Source organism: Lutra lutra, chromosome 5, assembly GCF_902655055.1.
Source record: "Lutra lutra chromosome 5, mLutLut1.2, whole genome shotgun sequence".
Lineage (NCBI taxonomy): Eukaryota > Metazoa > Chordata > Mammalia > Carnivora > Mustelidae > Lutra > Lutra lutra.
In genome coordinates this window covers 59,863,749-59,880,039 of record NC_062282.1, presented here as the reverse complement: position 1 = coordinate 59,880,039, position 16,291 = coordinate 59,863,749, and the positions used below count along the sequence as shown (strand labels likewise).

The 16,291-nt window shown below is 39.5% G+C and overlaps 1 non-coding gene across 1 annotated transcript; it reads right to left on the bottom strand.

The window, feature by feature from the left end:
• Positions 1-1,559: 1,559 nt before the first annotated feature.
• On the bottom strand, positions 1,560-1,662 carry LOC125101403 (U6 spliceosomal RNA). Its single transcript, XR_007127819.1, has one exon. It is a non-coding gene; the product is annotated as a U6 spliceosomal RNA (small nuclear RNA).
• Positions 1,663-16,291: the final 14,629 nt, after the last annotated feature.

The window sequence follows — 16,291 nt, the reverse complement described above, 5'->3', positions numbered from 1 at the left end:
AAGCAGAATAAACATCTTAATCCAAGTCAAGACTGAGGCCAGCTGTCCAGGCTGTCTTGTGGCCACGACTCACAGTGCTGCTGCCCATGGCTGCCTCTACTTTATCCCTTGAGAGTGCCTCCTTCCTTCTCCTTCCCACGCAAGCAGCCAGTCCAGTGTATAAATTTGTGGGTTGGACTCTAATTGCTAGCTGTGCTGGGAAGCCTGCCTCACTGTAATTCAGCCTTGACACAAATAGCTAGAAAGTTCACTTGCAAAGCCACAACTCCCACAGGAAGGCCCTTGGAGGTTCCCTTCTAGAGAGAGGACTTCTATTCCATTCAGGTCAACAGCTAGTTACTAAGCACCTATTTGGTACTTAGCACACCCTGTGAAAAATTAATCTGAAAAACAAATTTGACAGAATCATAAAGGCTTGGAGTTTCTAGGTATCTCATAATAGCTCTACCCTCACACAGGGCCCACCAGCCTCTACTTGGACCACTTCAGTGATGAAGACCTAGCTGCCTCTTCAGGCATTTTTAGAGAACTTTAGTTGGTAGAAAATTCTTTCTGCTTCTCTAGGAGAGGCACCATAGCACAATGGTTAAGCCACATAGACCTGGGTTTTAATTCCATCTCAGTCACTTATGATCTTGAGCAAGTTGCTTTATCTATCTATGCCTCAATGTCCTTATCTATAAGAAAGGAATAATAATACCCATCACACACCATTGTTATGTTAAAATAAACTATACTTGTGAAATATACTGCCCAGGTCCTGGTACAAGTTAAGTGCTTATTAAGCCAGTTCCGTCATGTAATCACGTTTGACCTTTAGCAAAGTTGTTAATTCAGACTCTAACTGAAATAATACCTACAACTTAGGGTTGTTAGGATGCATCTCTGATTAGAAACTTGCTAGTTTTAGGACACTGGGCAACTTATTTTAATCTTTAAAGCTAGAAATGTCTTTATCTGTAAATAGCGGTAGCAGTGCTTGCTACCTAAAGGAGTTTTGTGAGAAAAAAAGTATATTAAGATACATATTAACTCTGTGCTTGGTAAATAGTAGACTTTATTAACATTCACTCTATCCATTTGTCCTGAGAGACATCTCCCTCCCATGGTCTTTTGCCCACTATTTGGATCTACACAGACTAAGTCAAATCTTTCTACCAGTTGGATTCTTCACTTTAATGTTTCCCAGGTGTGTTCTTTTCTCTGGTGTATACTTCTCCAGTATCTCCAAAGCATTTCTTGCTTTTTACCATCCTGGGACTATTTCCCAGACAAACCTTTAGTTTGTCAAGGTTCTTTTCAAAATATGGTGTTTGGATTTAAATGTGAAATTCCAGGTGAAGACTGACCAGCCCAGAACAATTTGAAACCATTGTCTTCATTGTGTATGATGCTGAATTTCTTTGAATGCAACCAAAGGTTAAGTGGTCAGTTTATCATATTACTGATTCATATTGAACTTGTAGTCAACTTAAATCATAGAGTTGTTTTCATATTTAACTGCTGTTAAACCATGTCTCTCCTGTACCATACTCATGAAGTTTAATTTTAGAAGGAAAAAAAACATGGAACACTTCACAAATTTATGTGTCATTCTTGCTCAGGAGCCATGCTAACCTTCTCTCTATCATTCCAATATCAGTTTATGTGCTGTTGAAGTATGTTTAATTTTTAATTCATAAAAAATACAAGATTTTTTTCTTCATCTCTGATAAAACTGGTTTCATTATTTTGACTCATTCTTCTTTTTTTTTTAAGATTTTATTTATTTGACAGAGCGAGATCACAAGCAGGCAGAGAAGCAGGCAGAGAGAGAGGAGGAAGCAAGCTCCCCGCTGAGCAGAGAGCCCGATGTGGGGCTCGATCCCAGGACCCTGAGATCATGACCTGAGCTGAAGGCAGAGGCTTTAACCCACTGAGCCACCCAGGCGCCCCTTGACTCATTCTTCTTACCATTACTTTTAAAATAAGTCCGGATTTTGATATCCAGCATATTACCTACTTGCTACATTCTCTGTTTACAAATTTAATCAGAATGTCCTTTATTTAATTTAATTAAATTGTTGGATAGGCCAAGTCAGAACTCTGTAGGATGAAAGAGTGCACCCCACCCCCAACCAGGTGGATTTTGATCAACATTATGAAGGTCTAATCAGTTAAATCCTAGAAACTGTCTGTATTGTAATACTATCCAGGTCTCAGTTCTTTTCCATTTTTTTTTAATTTTTTTATTTTTTTCAGCATAACAGTATTCATTATTTTTGCACCACACCCAGTGCTCCATGCAATCCGTGTCCTCTACAATACCCACCACCTGGTGCCCCCAACCTCCCGCCCCCAACCCCTTCAAAATTCTCAGATCGTTTTTCAGAGTCCATAGTCTCTCATGGTTCACCTCCCCTTCCAATTTCCCTCAACTCCCTTCTCCTCTCCATCTCCCCTTGTCCTCCATGCTATTTGTTATGCTCCACAAATAAGTGAAACCATATGATAATTGACTCTCTCTGCTTGACTTATTTCACTCAGCATAATACTTCCAGTCCCGTCCATGTTGCTACAAAACTTGGGGATTCATCCTTTCTTTCTTTTTTTTTTCTTTTTTTGCAGCTTTATAAACATATATTTTTATCCCCAGGGGTACAGGTCTGCGAATCGCCAGGTTTACACACTTCACAACACTCACCATAGCACATACCCTCCCCGATATCCATAACCCCACCCCCTTTCCCAACACCCTCCCCCCATCAACCCTCAGTTTGTTTTGTGAGATTAAGAGTCACTTATGGTTTGTCTCCCTCCCAATCCCATCTTGTTTCATTTACTCTTCTCCTACCCCCTCGACCCCCCATGTTGCATCTCCTCTCCCTCATATCAGGGAGATCATATGATAGTTGTCTTTCTCCGATTGACTTATTTTGCTAAGCATGATACCCTCTAGTTCCATCCACGTCATCGCAAATGGCAAGATTTCATTTCTTTTGATGGCTGCATAGTATTCCATTGTGTATATATACCACATCTTCTTTATCCATTCGTCTGTAGATGGACATCTAGGTTCTTTCCATAGTTTGGCTATTGTAGACATTGCTGCTATAAACATTCGGGTGCATGTGCCCCTTCGGATCACTATGTTTGTATCTTTAGGGTAAATACCCAGCAGTGCAATTGCAGGGTCATGGGGTAGTTCTATTTTCAACATTTTGAGGAACCTCCATGCTGTTTTCCAGAGTGGTTGCACCAGCTTGCATTCCCACCAACAGTGTAGGAGGGTTCCCCTTTCTCCGCATCCTCGCCAGCATCTGTCATTTCCTGACTTGTTAATTTTAGCCATTCTGACTGGTGTGAGGTGATATCTCATGGTGGTTTTGATTTGTATTTCCCTGATGCCGAGTGATATGGAGCACTTCTTCATGTGTCTGTTGGCCATCTGGATGTGTTCTTTGCAGAAATGTCTGTTCAAGTGTTCTGCCCATTTCTTGATTGGATTATTTGTTCTTTGGGTGTTGAGTTTGCTAAGTTCTTTATAGATTTTGGACACTAGCCCTTTATCTGATATGTCATTTGCAAATATCTTCTCCCATTCTGTCAGTTGTCTTTTGGTTTTTTTAACTGTTTCCTTTGCTGTGCAAAAGCTTTTGATCTTGATAAAATCCCAAAAGTTCATTTTTGCCCTTGCTTCCCTTGCCTTTGGTGATGTTCCTAGGAAGATGTTGCTGCGGCTGAGGTCGAAGAGGTTGCTGCCTGTGTTCTCCTCAAGGATTTTGATGGATTCCTTTCTCACATTGAGATCCTTCATCCATTTTGAGTCTATTTTGGTGTGTGGTGTAAGGAAATGATCCAATTTCATTTTTCTGCATGTGGCTGTCCAATTTTCCCAACACCATTTATTGAAGAGGCTGTCTTTGTTCCATTGGACATTCTTTCCTGCTTTGTCGAAGATGAGTTGACCATAGAGTTGAGGGTCCATTTCTGGGCTCTCTATTCTGTTCCATTGATCTATGTGTCTGTTTTTGTGCCAGTACCATGCTGTCTTGATGATGACAGCTTTGTAATAGAGCTTGAAGTCCGGAATTGTGATGCCACCAACTTTGGCTTTCTTTTTCAATATTCCTTTGGCTATTCGAGGTCTTTTCTGGTTCCATATAAATTTTAGGATTATTTGTTCCATTTCTTTGAAAAAAATGGATGGTACTTTGATAGGAATTGCATTAAATGTGTAGATTGCTTTAGGTAGCATAGACATTTTCACAATATTTATTCTTCCAATCCAGGAGCATGGAACATTTTTCCATTTCTTTATGTCTTCCTCAATTTCTTTCATGAGTACTTTATAGTTTTCTGAGTATAGATTCTTAGTCTCTTTGGTTAGGTTTATTCCTAGGTATCTTATAGTTTTGGGTGCAATTGTAAATGGGATGGACTCCTTAATTTCTCTTTCTTCTGTCTTGTTGTTGGTGTAGAGAAATGCAACTGATTTCTGTGCATTGATTTTATATCCTGACACTTGACTGAATTCCTGTACAAGTTCTAGCAGTTTTGGAGTGGAGTCTTTTGGGTTTTCCACATATAGTATCATATCATCTGCAAAGAGTGATAGTTTGACTTCTTCTTTGCCAATTTGGATGCCTTTAATTTCCTTTTGTTGTCTGATTGCTGAGGCTAGGACTTCTAGTACTATGCTGAATAGCAGTGGTGATAACGGACATCCCTGCCGTGTTCCTGACCTTAGCGGAAAAGCTTTCAGTTTTTCTCCATTGAGAATGATATTTGCGGTGGGTTTTTCATAGATGGCTTTGATAATATTGAGGTATGTGCCCTCTATCCCTACACTTTGAAGAGTTTTGATCAGGAAGGGATGCTGTACTTTGTCAAATGCTTTTTCAGCATCTATGGAGAGTATCATATGGTTCTTGTTCTTTCTTTTATTAATGTGTTGTATCACATTGATTGATTTGCGGATGTTGAACCAGCCTTGCAGCCCTGGAATAAATCCCACTTGGTCGTGGTGAATAATCCTTTTAACGTACTGTTGAATCCTATTGGCTAGTATTTTGGCGAAAATTTTTGCATCTGTGTTCATCAAGGATATTGGTCTGTAGTTCTCTTTTTTGTTGGGATCCTTGTCTGGTTTTGGGATCAAGGTGATGCTGGCCTCATAAAATGAGTTTGGAAGTTTTCCTTCTATTGCTATTTTTTGGAACAGTTTCAGGAGAATAGGAATTAGTTCTTCTTTAAATGTTTGGTAGAATTCCCCAGGGAAGCCGTCTGGCCCTGGGCTTTTGTTTGTTTGGAGATTTTTGATGACTGTTTCAATCTCCTTACTGGTTATGGGTCTGTTCAGGCTTTCTATTTCTTCCTGGTTCAGTTGTGGTAGTTTATATGTCTCTAGGAATGCATCCATTTCTTCCAGATTGTCAAATTTGTTGGCGTAGAGTTGCTCATAGTATGTTCTTATAATTGTCTGTATTTCTTTGGTGTTCGTTGTGATCTCTCCTCTTTCATTCATGATTTTATTTATTTTGGTCCTCTCTCTTTTCTTTTTGATAAGTCTGGCCAGGGGTTTATCAATATTATTAATTCTTTCAAAGAACCAGCTCCTAGTTTCATTGATTTGTTCTATTGTTTTTTTGGTTTCTATTTCATTGATTTCTGCTCTGATCTTTATGATTTCTCTTCTCCTGCTGGGTTTAGGGTTTCTTTCTTGTTCTGTCTCCAGCTCCTTTAGGTGTAGGGTTAGGTTGTGTACCTGAGACCTTTCTTGTTTCTTGAGAAAGGCTTGTACCGCTATATATTTTCCTCTCAGGACTGCCTTTGTTGTGTCCCACAGATTCTGAACCGTTGTGTTTTCATTATCATTTGTTTCCATAATTTTTTTCAATTCTTCTTTGATTTCCTGGTTGACCCATTCATTCTTTAGAAGGATGCTGTTTAGTCTCCATGTATTTGGGTTCTTTCCAAATTTCCTCTTGTTATTGAGTTCTAGCTTTAGAGCATTGTCGTCTGAAAATATGCAGGGAATGATCCCAATCTTTTGATACCGGTTGAGACTTGATTTAGGACCAAGAATGTGATCTATTCTGGAGAATGTTCCATGTGCACTAGAGAAGAATGTGTATTCTGTTGCTTTGGGATGAAATGTTCTGAATATATCTGTGATGTCCATCTGGTCCAGTGTGTCATTTAAGGCCTTGATTTCCTTGTTGATCTTTTGCTTGGATGATCTGTCCATTTCAGTGAGGGGAGTGTTAAAATCCCCTACTATTATTGTATTCTTGTCGATGTGTTTCTTTGATTTTGTTATTAATTGGTTTATATAGTTGGCTGCTCCCACGTTAGGGGCATAGATATTTAAAATTGTTAGATCTTCTTGTTGGACAGTTCATTTGAGTATGATATAGTGTCCTTCCTCATCTCTTATTATAATCTTTGGCTTAAAATCTAATTGATCTGATATAAGGATTGCCACTCCTGCTTTCTTCTGATGTCCATTAGCATGGTAAATTCTTTTCCACCCCCTCACTTTAAACCTGGAGGTGTCTTCGGGTGTAAGATGAGTTTCTTGTAGGCAACATATAGATGGTTTTTGTTTTTTTATCCATTCTGATACCCTGTGTCTTTTGATTGGGGCATTTAGCCCATTAACATTCAGGGTAAGTATTGAGAGATATGAATTTAGTGCCATTGTATTGCCTGTAAGGTGACTGTTATTGTATATTGTCTCTGTTTCTTTCTGATCTACTACTTTTAGGGTCTCTCTTTGCTTAGAGGACCCCTTTCAATATTTCCTGTAGAGCTGGTTTGGTATTTGCAAATTCTTTCAGTTTTTGTTTGTCCTGGAAGCTTTTAATCTCTCCGTCTATTTTCAATGATAGCCTAGCTGGATATAGTATTCTTGGCTGCATGTTTTTCTCATTTAGTACTCTGAATATATCATGCCAGCTCTTTCTGGCCTGCCAGGTCTCTGTGGATAAGTCTGCTGCCAATCTAATATTTTTACCATTGTATGTTACAGACTTCTTTTCCCGGGCTGCTTTCAGGATCTTTTCTTTGTCACTAAGAATTGTCAATTTTACTATTAGGTGACGGGGTGTAGACCTATTCTTATTGATTTTGAGGGGGGTTCTCTGAACCTCCTGGATTTTGATGCTTGTTCCCTTTGCCATATTGGGGAAATTCTCTCCAATAATTCTCTCCAATATACCTTCTGCTCCCCTCTCTGTTTCCTCTTCTTCTGGAATCCCAATTATTCTAATGTTGTTTCGTCTTATGGTGTCACTTATCTCTCGAATTCTCCCCTCGTGGTCCAGTAGCTGTTTGTCCCTCTTTTGCTCAGCTTCTTTATTCTCTGTCATTTGGTCTTCTATATCGCTAATTCTTTCTTCTGCCTCATTTATCCTAGCAGTGAGAGCCTCCATTTTTGATTGCACCTCATTAATAGCTTTTTTGATTTCAACTTGGTTAGATTTTAGTTCTTTTATTTCTCCAGAAAGGGCTTTTATATCTCCCGAGAGGGTTGCTTTAATATCTTCCATGCCTTTTTCAAGCCCGGCTAGAACCTTGAGAATCATCATTCTGAACTCTATATCTGACATATTACCAATGTCTGTATTGATTAGGTCCCTAGCCTTTGGTATTGCCTCTTGTTCTTTTTTTTGTTGTGAATTTTTCCGCCTTGTCATTTTGTCCAGATAAGAGTTTATGAAGGAGCAAGTAAAATACTAAAAGGGTGGCAACATCCCCAGGAAAATATGCTTTAGCCAAATCAGAAGAGATCCTGAATTGTGAGGGGGGAGAAAGGGGATAAAAAGGGGTTCCGAAAGAAAGAAAAAAAAAAACTATTAAAAAAAAGAAAGCCGATAAAGAAAAAATATAAAAAGAGGAAAAAATATATATATATTAGATAAACTATTTAAAAAACGTTAAAAAAAGAAAACGGTAAAAGTTAAAAAAAATTTAGCAGAAGAAGAGAAAAAGAAAAAAAAATTGAAAAAGAAAAAAAAAATTAAATTAACTGCAAGGCTAAAAATCATGGGGAGAAAGCCATGAGTTCCGTGCTTTGCTTTCTTCTCCTCTGGAATTCTGCCGTTCTCCTTGGTAGGTGAACTTGGTCCTGGCTGGGTTTCCCGTAGATCTTCTGGGGGAGGGGCCCGTTGTATTGATTCTCAAGCGTCTTTGCCCCAGGCAGAGTTGCACCGCCCTTACCCGGGGCCACGCTGAGTCATCTGCTCGGGTTCGCTTTCGGGAGCTTTTGTTCCCTGAGCGCTTTCCGTAGAGTCAGGAGGACGGGAATAAAGATGGCGGCCTCCCGGTCTCCGGCCCGGAGGAGCCGAGAGCCCGGGGCCCCACTCCTCAGTGCGCCCTCAGAGAACAGCGCCCAATGACTCCCGTCACCCTGGCCTCCGGCCGCGCTCCGAGCTGACCGAGCCTGCGACCGGTTCAAGGCAACCCTGAGCTGAGAGTCACTCCTCGGCTCTGTCTCTGTAGCCGGCTTCCCCGTTCGAATACCGGTAAGCTCTGCGACACTGAGACACCCCCGATCCTTCTGCCACCCTGCGGGACCTGAGGCCTCGCTTACCCCGCCTGGGCTTCACCCCAGTTAAGCCTCTGGAGCGATGTCCCTCAGCAGAACAGACTTTTAAAAGTCCTGATTTTGCTCCGTTGCTCTGCCGCTCGCCGGGAGCCGGCCCCTCCCCCCGCGGTCTATCTTCCCGTCGCTTTGGATTCACTTCTCCGCCAGTCCTACCTTGCAGAAAGTGGTTGATTTTCTGTTTCTGGAATTGCTGTTCTTCTTCTCTTCAATCTCCCGTTGGATTTGTACGTGTTTGCAATCTTTAGATAAGCTATTTAGCTGATCTCCCGCTACCCGAAGTAGTCTCAGCCTGCTACTTCTCCGCCATCTTGACTCCTCCCTCAGTTCTTTTCCATTTTAGTACCTGAGAATTATCTGTATAAAGTGCTTTGTATTATAAAATCTCAGATTGATATGAATTGTTATCATAATTCATTTTACCATTTAGAAAAGATAGGTAGGTTCATTTAGCATAATTTGTCCTCCATGAATGCAAGTGGCCTCTGGTAATTACAAATTCACCCTTTTATATACTCAAAAAACACCTTTTAATAATTTTTTTGCAAGTTTTTTTTTTAACTTTAGACACAATAAGTTTATAAATTATAGAATCATCCCGTCTTTCTTAGAAAAACTGAAAATATTTAACCTTCTCAGGTTTCTGGTACTTCTCACTTGGAGAAATATGCCATGTTATTTTGTGTGGGTTTTTGTTTTTGCCTACAAAATGGTTACATGTAAATGTGGGAAACTACACAATAGGTAAAGAGTTACATAAAATGTAGTAAGGTATTAAAATGAATGACAGAAATCAAGAATTGTCCTAGACGGTCAAGAAAGTGATTAAGTGTGAGCTGCAGATATCAGCAAAGACCTCATGGTATGGACTGTAATTCTAGACTCCAAAAGATCAGTCCTTGATTTTTGAATTTTCCATAATGAAGCAAGAGAGCACTGATTGTGTTCCTTGAAGATTCCAGGAATCTGTTTTCACTGTCCTGTGCTTACTTGGGCTCCTTCTATCTTCAGTGGTACCCAGTAGCAGTGCTAACTGCCAGAGCTAACTGGTTCACTCCTGTTGACCTGTTGTCCATGAACCCAGATACACTTTGCTGAGGGAATCATCAGAAGAGCATGGGTGGAGACCTGTGTTGACTGTGCAGGGGGAGTAGTTATTGTCCAGAATTCCTGAAAAAACAGAGCGACAACAAACCCAGGCACTTTTGCCCAAAGTCTATAAGTTTTTAACTTATTTATATTACAAACATGTATTCAACACTTGCTCTATACTGGGCACTGGACTAAATGTTGGAGATAAAAAGTCAAACTAAACATGTCTTCTAGGAAGTTTCTCATAGAAAATGAAAACTTAACTTCTTAATTGAATTTTGAGGAGCCACCTACTATTAGTTGGATGAAAATGTGAACGGAGTTAAGGTATACCAGAGAGTGGAAACAGGTAAGGGAAAGCAAGCAGAGAAGCATGAGATATCCTGTCAAATTTGGGAAACTGAAAATGCTTTTAGGTGACTAACAGTACAGTGACTATGAGGGAGTGATGGGGGCAAAACTAAAGGAGTAGTCAGGAGCCAGATGGTGAAAGAATTCTGGATGCTAAGATTAGGAGTTTGAACTCTTATCCTGGAGGTTATGGTGGCCCACAAAAGGAATTTAATCAGCAGAATGAAATAATTTTAACTATGCTTTAAAAAAGATGGCTTTTATGAGAGGTATTTAGAGTAAATGGGAAAAGAACTGTTCTGAAACCCAGAAAGTCCAGTTAGGAGGCTGTGGCAGTAATCAGATTAGAAGCAATGGCTACTGACTAGAGCAGTGGCCATTAGTGGGAATCAAGTAGAGGGAAGAAATGCAAGTGATATTAAAGGAGGTAGAATTTGAGTCCTTGGCAGCAGCAAGAATGACATGGGAAGAAAGGGGAAATAGTAAAGAGTCTAAGGCAATTCTCATATTTCTTATATGGCTCACTGCATTGATTATTGTTCCATTCATTAAAATAGGGCATGAAGTGGGAAGATGAATTTTGGCGTGGGAAGATGAATTTTGGCGTGGTAAGATGATGAGTTTAGTCTTCAGTGTATTATGGTTTGAGTCTACAGGATTTCTAAGGGAATATTCTGTCTGTCTATCTAACTATCTATCTATCTATCATGTTATGTTAGTCACCATAAAGTACATCATTAGTTTTTGATGTAGTATTCCACGACCCATTGTTTGCATATAACCCCCAGTGCTCCGTGCAATACATACCCTCCTTAATACCTATCACTGGGCTAACTCAACCCCCAACCCCCTTCCCTCTAAAAACCTCAGTTTGTTTCTTGGAGTCCATAGTCTCTCATGGTTTGTCTCCCTCTTCATTCCCCCCCTCTTCATTTTTCCCTTCTTCTCCTAATGTCCTCCATACATTTCCTTATGTTCCACAAATAAGTGAAATCATATGATAATTTTCTTTATCTGACTTATTTCACTTAGCATAATCTCCTTTAGTCCCATCCATGCCGATGCAAAAGTTGAGTATTCATCCTTTCTGATGGCTGAGTAATATTCCTTTGTATATATGGACCACATCTTCTTTATCCATTCATCTGTTGAAGGACATCTCAGCTCTTGACATAGTTTGGCTATTGTGGATATTGCTGCTATGAATATTTGGGGATACATATGGCCCTTCTTTTCACTACATCGTATCTTCAGGGTAAATACCCAGTCATGCAATTGCTGGGTCATAGGGTATCTCTATTTTTAATTTTTTGAGGAATCTCCACACTGTTTTCCAAAGTGGCTCTACCAACTTGCATTCCCACCAACAGTGTAAAAGAGTTCCCCTTTCTCCATAACCTCTCCAACATTTGTTGTTTCTTCCCTTGTCAATTTTTGCCATTCTAACTTGTTTAAGATGGTATCTCAGTGTGGTTTTGATTTGAATTTCCCTGATGGTTAATGATGATGTGTCTGGTTTTTTGTTGTTATTGTTGTTTTGTTTTGTTTTTTTTTAATATATATATTTATATATGTCTGTTAGCCATTTGTATGTCTTCTTTTGAGAAGCTTCTGTTCATGGCTTTTGCCCTTTTTTTTTTTTTTACATGATTATTTGGTTTTTGGATGTTGAATTTGAGAAGTCCTTTGTAGATCTTGGATATCAGCCTTTTGTCTGTAGTGTCATTTGCAAATATCTTCTCCCATTCCATGGGTTGCCTCTTTGTTTTGTTGACTATTTCCTTTGCTGTGCAGAAGCTTTATATCTTGAAGTCCCAAAAGTTCATTTTCACTTTTAATTTCCTTGCTTTTAGTTGTGTCTTGAAAGAAGTTGCTGTGGCTGATGTTGAAGAGGTTGCTGCCTATGTTCTTCTCTAGGATTTTAATGGATTCGTGTCTCACATTGAGGTCTTTCATCCATTTTGAGTTTATCTTTGTGTATGGTATAAGAGAATGGTCCAGTTTCATTCTTCTGCATGTAGCTGTCCAATTTTACCAGCACCACTTATTGAAGAGACTGTCTTTTTTCCACTGTGTATTTTTTTCCTGCTTTGTCAAATATTAGTTGACCACATAGTTGAGGGTCCATATCTGGGCTCTCTACTCTGTTCCATTCATTGGTCTATGTGTCTGTTTTTGTGCCAGTACCATGTTCTCTTGGTGATCACAGCTTTGTAATATAGCTTAAAATCAGGCAACGTGATGCCACCAGTTTTGTTTTTCTTTTACAACACTTGTTTGGTGATCCAGGGTCTTTTCTGCTTCCATATAAATTTTAGGATTGTTTGTTCCAGCACTTTGAAAAATGCTGGTGGTATTTTGCTCAGGATGGCGTTGAAAATATAGATTGCCCTGGGCAGCATAGACATTGTGACAATGTTTATTCTTCTGATCAATAAGCATGCCATGTTTTTCCATCTTTTTGAGTCTTCTTCAATTTCTTTCATGACTGTTCTGTAGTTCCTAGAGTATTGATCCTTTACCTCTTGGTTAGGTTTATTCCAAGGTATTTTATGGGTTTGGGAGCTATTGTAAATGGAATTGATTCTCTAATTTCTTTTTCTACAGTTACATTGCTGGTGTATAAGAAAGCAACTGATTTCTGTGCATTGATTTTGTATCCTGCCACATTACTGAATTGCTGTATGAGTTCTAGTAATTTGGGGGTGGAGCTTTTGGGTTTTCCACATAAAGGATCATGTCATCTATGAGGAGAGAGAGTTTGACTTCTTCTTTGCCAGTTTGAATACCTTTTATTTCTTTTTGTTGTCTGATTGCTGTTGCTAGGAACTCTGGTACTATGTTGAACAGTAGTGGTGAGAGTGGGCATCCTTGTTGCGTTCCTGGTCTTAAACGAAAGGCTCTCAGCTTTTCCCTATTGAGAATGATATTCACTGTAGATTTTTCATAGATGGAGTTTATGGAGTTGAGGAATGTTCCCTCTATCCCTTTACTCTGAAGAGTTTTAATCAGGAAAGGATGCTGTATTTTGTCAAATGCTTCTTCTTTACTAATTGAGAGGACCATGTGGTTCTTGTCTCTTCTCTTATTTATGTATTCTATCACATTGATTGATTTGCAAATGTTGAACCACCCTTGCATCCCAGGGATAAATCCCACCTGGTCATGGTGGATAATCCTTTTAATGTACTGTTGGATCCTATTAGCTAGGATCTTGTTGAGAATCTTGGCATCCACATTCATCAGGGATATTGGTCTGAAAGTCTCCTTTTTGATGGGGTCTTTGCCAGATTTGTGGATCAAGGTAATGTTAGCCTCGTAGAATAACTCTGGAAGTTTTCCTTCTGTTTGTATTTTTTAAAACCTCTTCAGAAGAATAGGTATTATTTCTTCTTTGAATGTTTGGTAGAATTCCCCAGGGAATCCATCAGGTTCTGGACTCTTGTTTTTTGTGAAGTTTTTGATCACTGCTTCAATCTTGTTCTGGTTATTGGTCTATTAAGGTTGTCAATTTCTTCCTGTTTAAGTCTTGGTTATTTATGGGTTTCCAGGAATGCATCTGTTTCTTCCAGGTTGCTTAATCTATTGGCTGTTAATTATAATTTATGATAATAGTTTCTATTTCCTTGGTGTTAGTCGTGATCTCACCCCTTTCATTAATAATTTTATTAATTTAGGTCCTTTCTCTTTTCTTTTGGATAATCTTGGCTAGTGGTTTATTGGTCTTATTCTTTCAAAGAACTAGCTTTTCGTTTCATTGATGTGTTCTACTGTATTTCTGGTTTCTAATTCATTGATCTCTCTCTAATCTTAACTATTTCCTTTCTTGTGTGTGATTTAGACTTAATTTGTTGTTGATTCTCCAGTTCTTTGAGGTGTAAAGAGAGTTTGTGTATTTGGGATATTCCCATTTTCTTGAGTGAGGCTTGGATGGCTATGTATTTCTCCCTTAGGACCATCTTTGCTGTATCCCATAGGTTTTGGTCTGATGTGTTTTCCTTCTCATTAGTTTCCATGAATTGCTTAAGTTCTTCTTTGATTTCCTGGTTGACCCAAACATTCCTGAGCAGGATAGTCTTTAGCTTCCAAGTGTTTGAATTTCTTCCAAACTTTTTCTTGTGATTGAGTTCCAGTCTTAAAGCACTGTAGTCTGAGAATACTCAGGGAATAATCTCAATCTTTTGGTATCAGTTGAGACCTGATTTGTGACCCAGTATGTGGTCTATTCTGGAGAAAGTTCCATGTGCACTCAAGAAAAATGAGTATTCTGTTGTTTTAGGGTGGAATGTTCTGTATATATCTATGAGATCCATCTGGTCCAGTGTGCCATTCAAAGCTCTTATTTCTTTGTTGATTTTCTGCTTAGATGATCTTTCTGTTGCTAAGAGTGGGGTGTTGAGGTCTCCTACTATTAATGTATTATTATCAATATGTCTTCTTTATTTTGGTTAACAATTGGCTTATGTAGTTGGCCACTCCCATGTTGGGGTCATAGATATTTACAATTGTTAGATCTTCTTGTTGGGTAGACCCTGTAAGAATGTTATAGTGCTCTTCTGTAGCTGTAACTACAGTCTTCAGCTTAAAATCTAATTTGTCTAATATAAGAATTGCAGCCCCAGCTTTCTTTTGAGGTCCATTGGCATGAAAGATAATTCTCCATCCCTTCACTTTCAGTCTGGATGTATCTTTAGGTTCAAAATGAGTCTCTTGTAGACAGCATATGGATGGGTCCTGTCTTTTTATCCAATCTGCAACCCTGTGCCATTTTATGGGAGCATTTAGGCTATTCACATTGAGAATGATTTTTGAAAGATATGATTTTATTGTCATCATGTTGCCTGTGAAGTCTTCGTTTCTATAGATTGTATCTGCAAATTTCTGTTCTATATCACTCTTAGGGTCTTTCTTTTTTTATAGACTCCCCTCTTAATATTTCTTGCAGGGCCAGCTTAGTGGTCACATATTCTTTCAGTTTCTGCCAGTCCTGAAAGTTCTCTTTCTCTCCATCCATTCTGAATGACAACCTTGCCAGATAAAGAATTCTTGGCTGCACGTTCTTCTTATTTAGTACCCTGAATATGTCTTGCCAGCCCTTTCTGGCTTGCCAGGTCTCTGTGGACAGGTCTGACGTTATTCTGACATTCTTCCCTCTGTATATAAGGAATCTCTTCCCCCTAACTGCCTTTAAGATGGTTTCCTTGATTCTAAGATTTGTGAGTTTGACTAGTACATGCTGAGGCATTGATCGGTTCTCCTTGATTTGGGGAGGGGTCCTCTCTGCTTCTAGGACACAAATACTTGTTTCATTCCCCAGATTAGGGAATTTCTCGGCTATGATTTGCTCAAATATGTCTTCTAGTCCTCTCTCTCTCTCTCTCTCCATCCCCTCAGGGATCCCAATAATTCTGACGTTGGAGTGTTTCATGGCGTCATTTATTTCTCTAAGTCTGTTTTCATGGATTTTAAGCTGTTTGTTCTAACCCTCTTCCTGTTCCTTCTTTTCTATCAATTTGTCTTCCAGATCACTAATTCATTCTTCTACCTCATTTACCCTAGCTGTTAGAGTATCTAGATTAGATTGGATCTAAATGATGGCATTTTTAAGTTCCACCAGATCAGCTCCCATTTCTGCCCTTAGGGAATCTATGGTGCTATTAATGAGTTTTCTCCATCCTAGATATCATCTTCATAACTGTTACACTGAAGTCTATTTCTGACATCTTGTGTATATCCATATCCATTAGTTCTGTGGCAGAGGTCACAATCTCTGAGTCTTTCCTATTTTGGGGGTTCCCCCTCTTAGTCATTCTGTTGAGGGGTAGTTGAGGGAATATACAGAGTCCAAATTATTGCCCAGAACCCAAGCAAGATGTATCTGTTTTATAGGGACCTTAGGATTGTTGGTCCTTGTTCTTCTTGACTGTCTTCTGGGGTAGGAGCCTGTGGCACCGTTACTCAGGTAACCCTGTTAGGGCAGAGCTGCTGTACCCCTGTTGTGGGGGGGTGGTCAGTGAGAACTGGTTTGGGGGGCTTTTGTTCTCTGGTGACTTTCCCTGGTGGCTTTCCTTGTCTCTTCTGAGAGTCAGAGTGGAAGTGACCATATCCAAACCTCTGTCTCAAAACAGAGATCACAGTCTGCCCCTCAGTGAGCTCTCCAGGCCACACTGTCTCCATTTCTGTCTGTGCTGCTAAAAACTGAAGCATCCTGGATTATGCACCCAACAGCAGCACTCCCAGCCCTCGCTTCCAGGTCCAAGC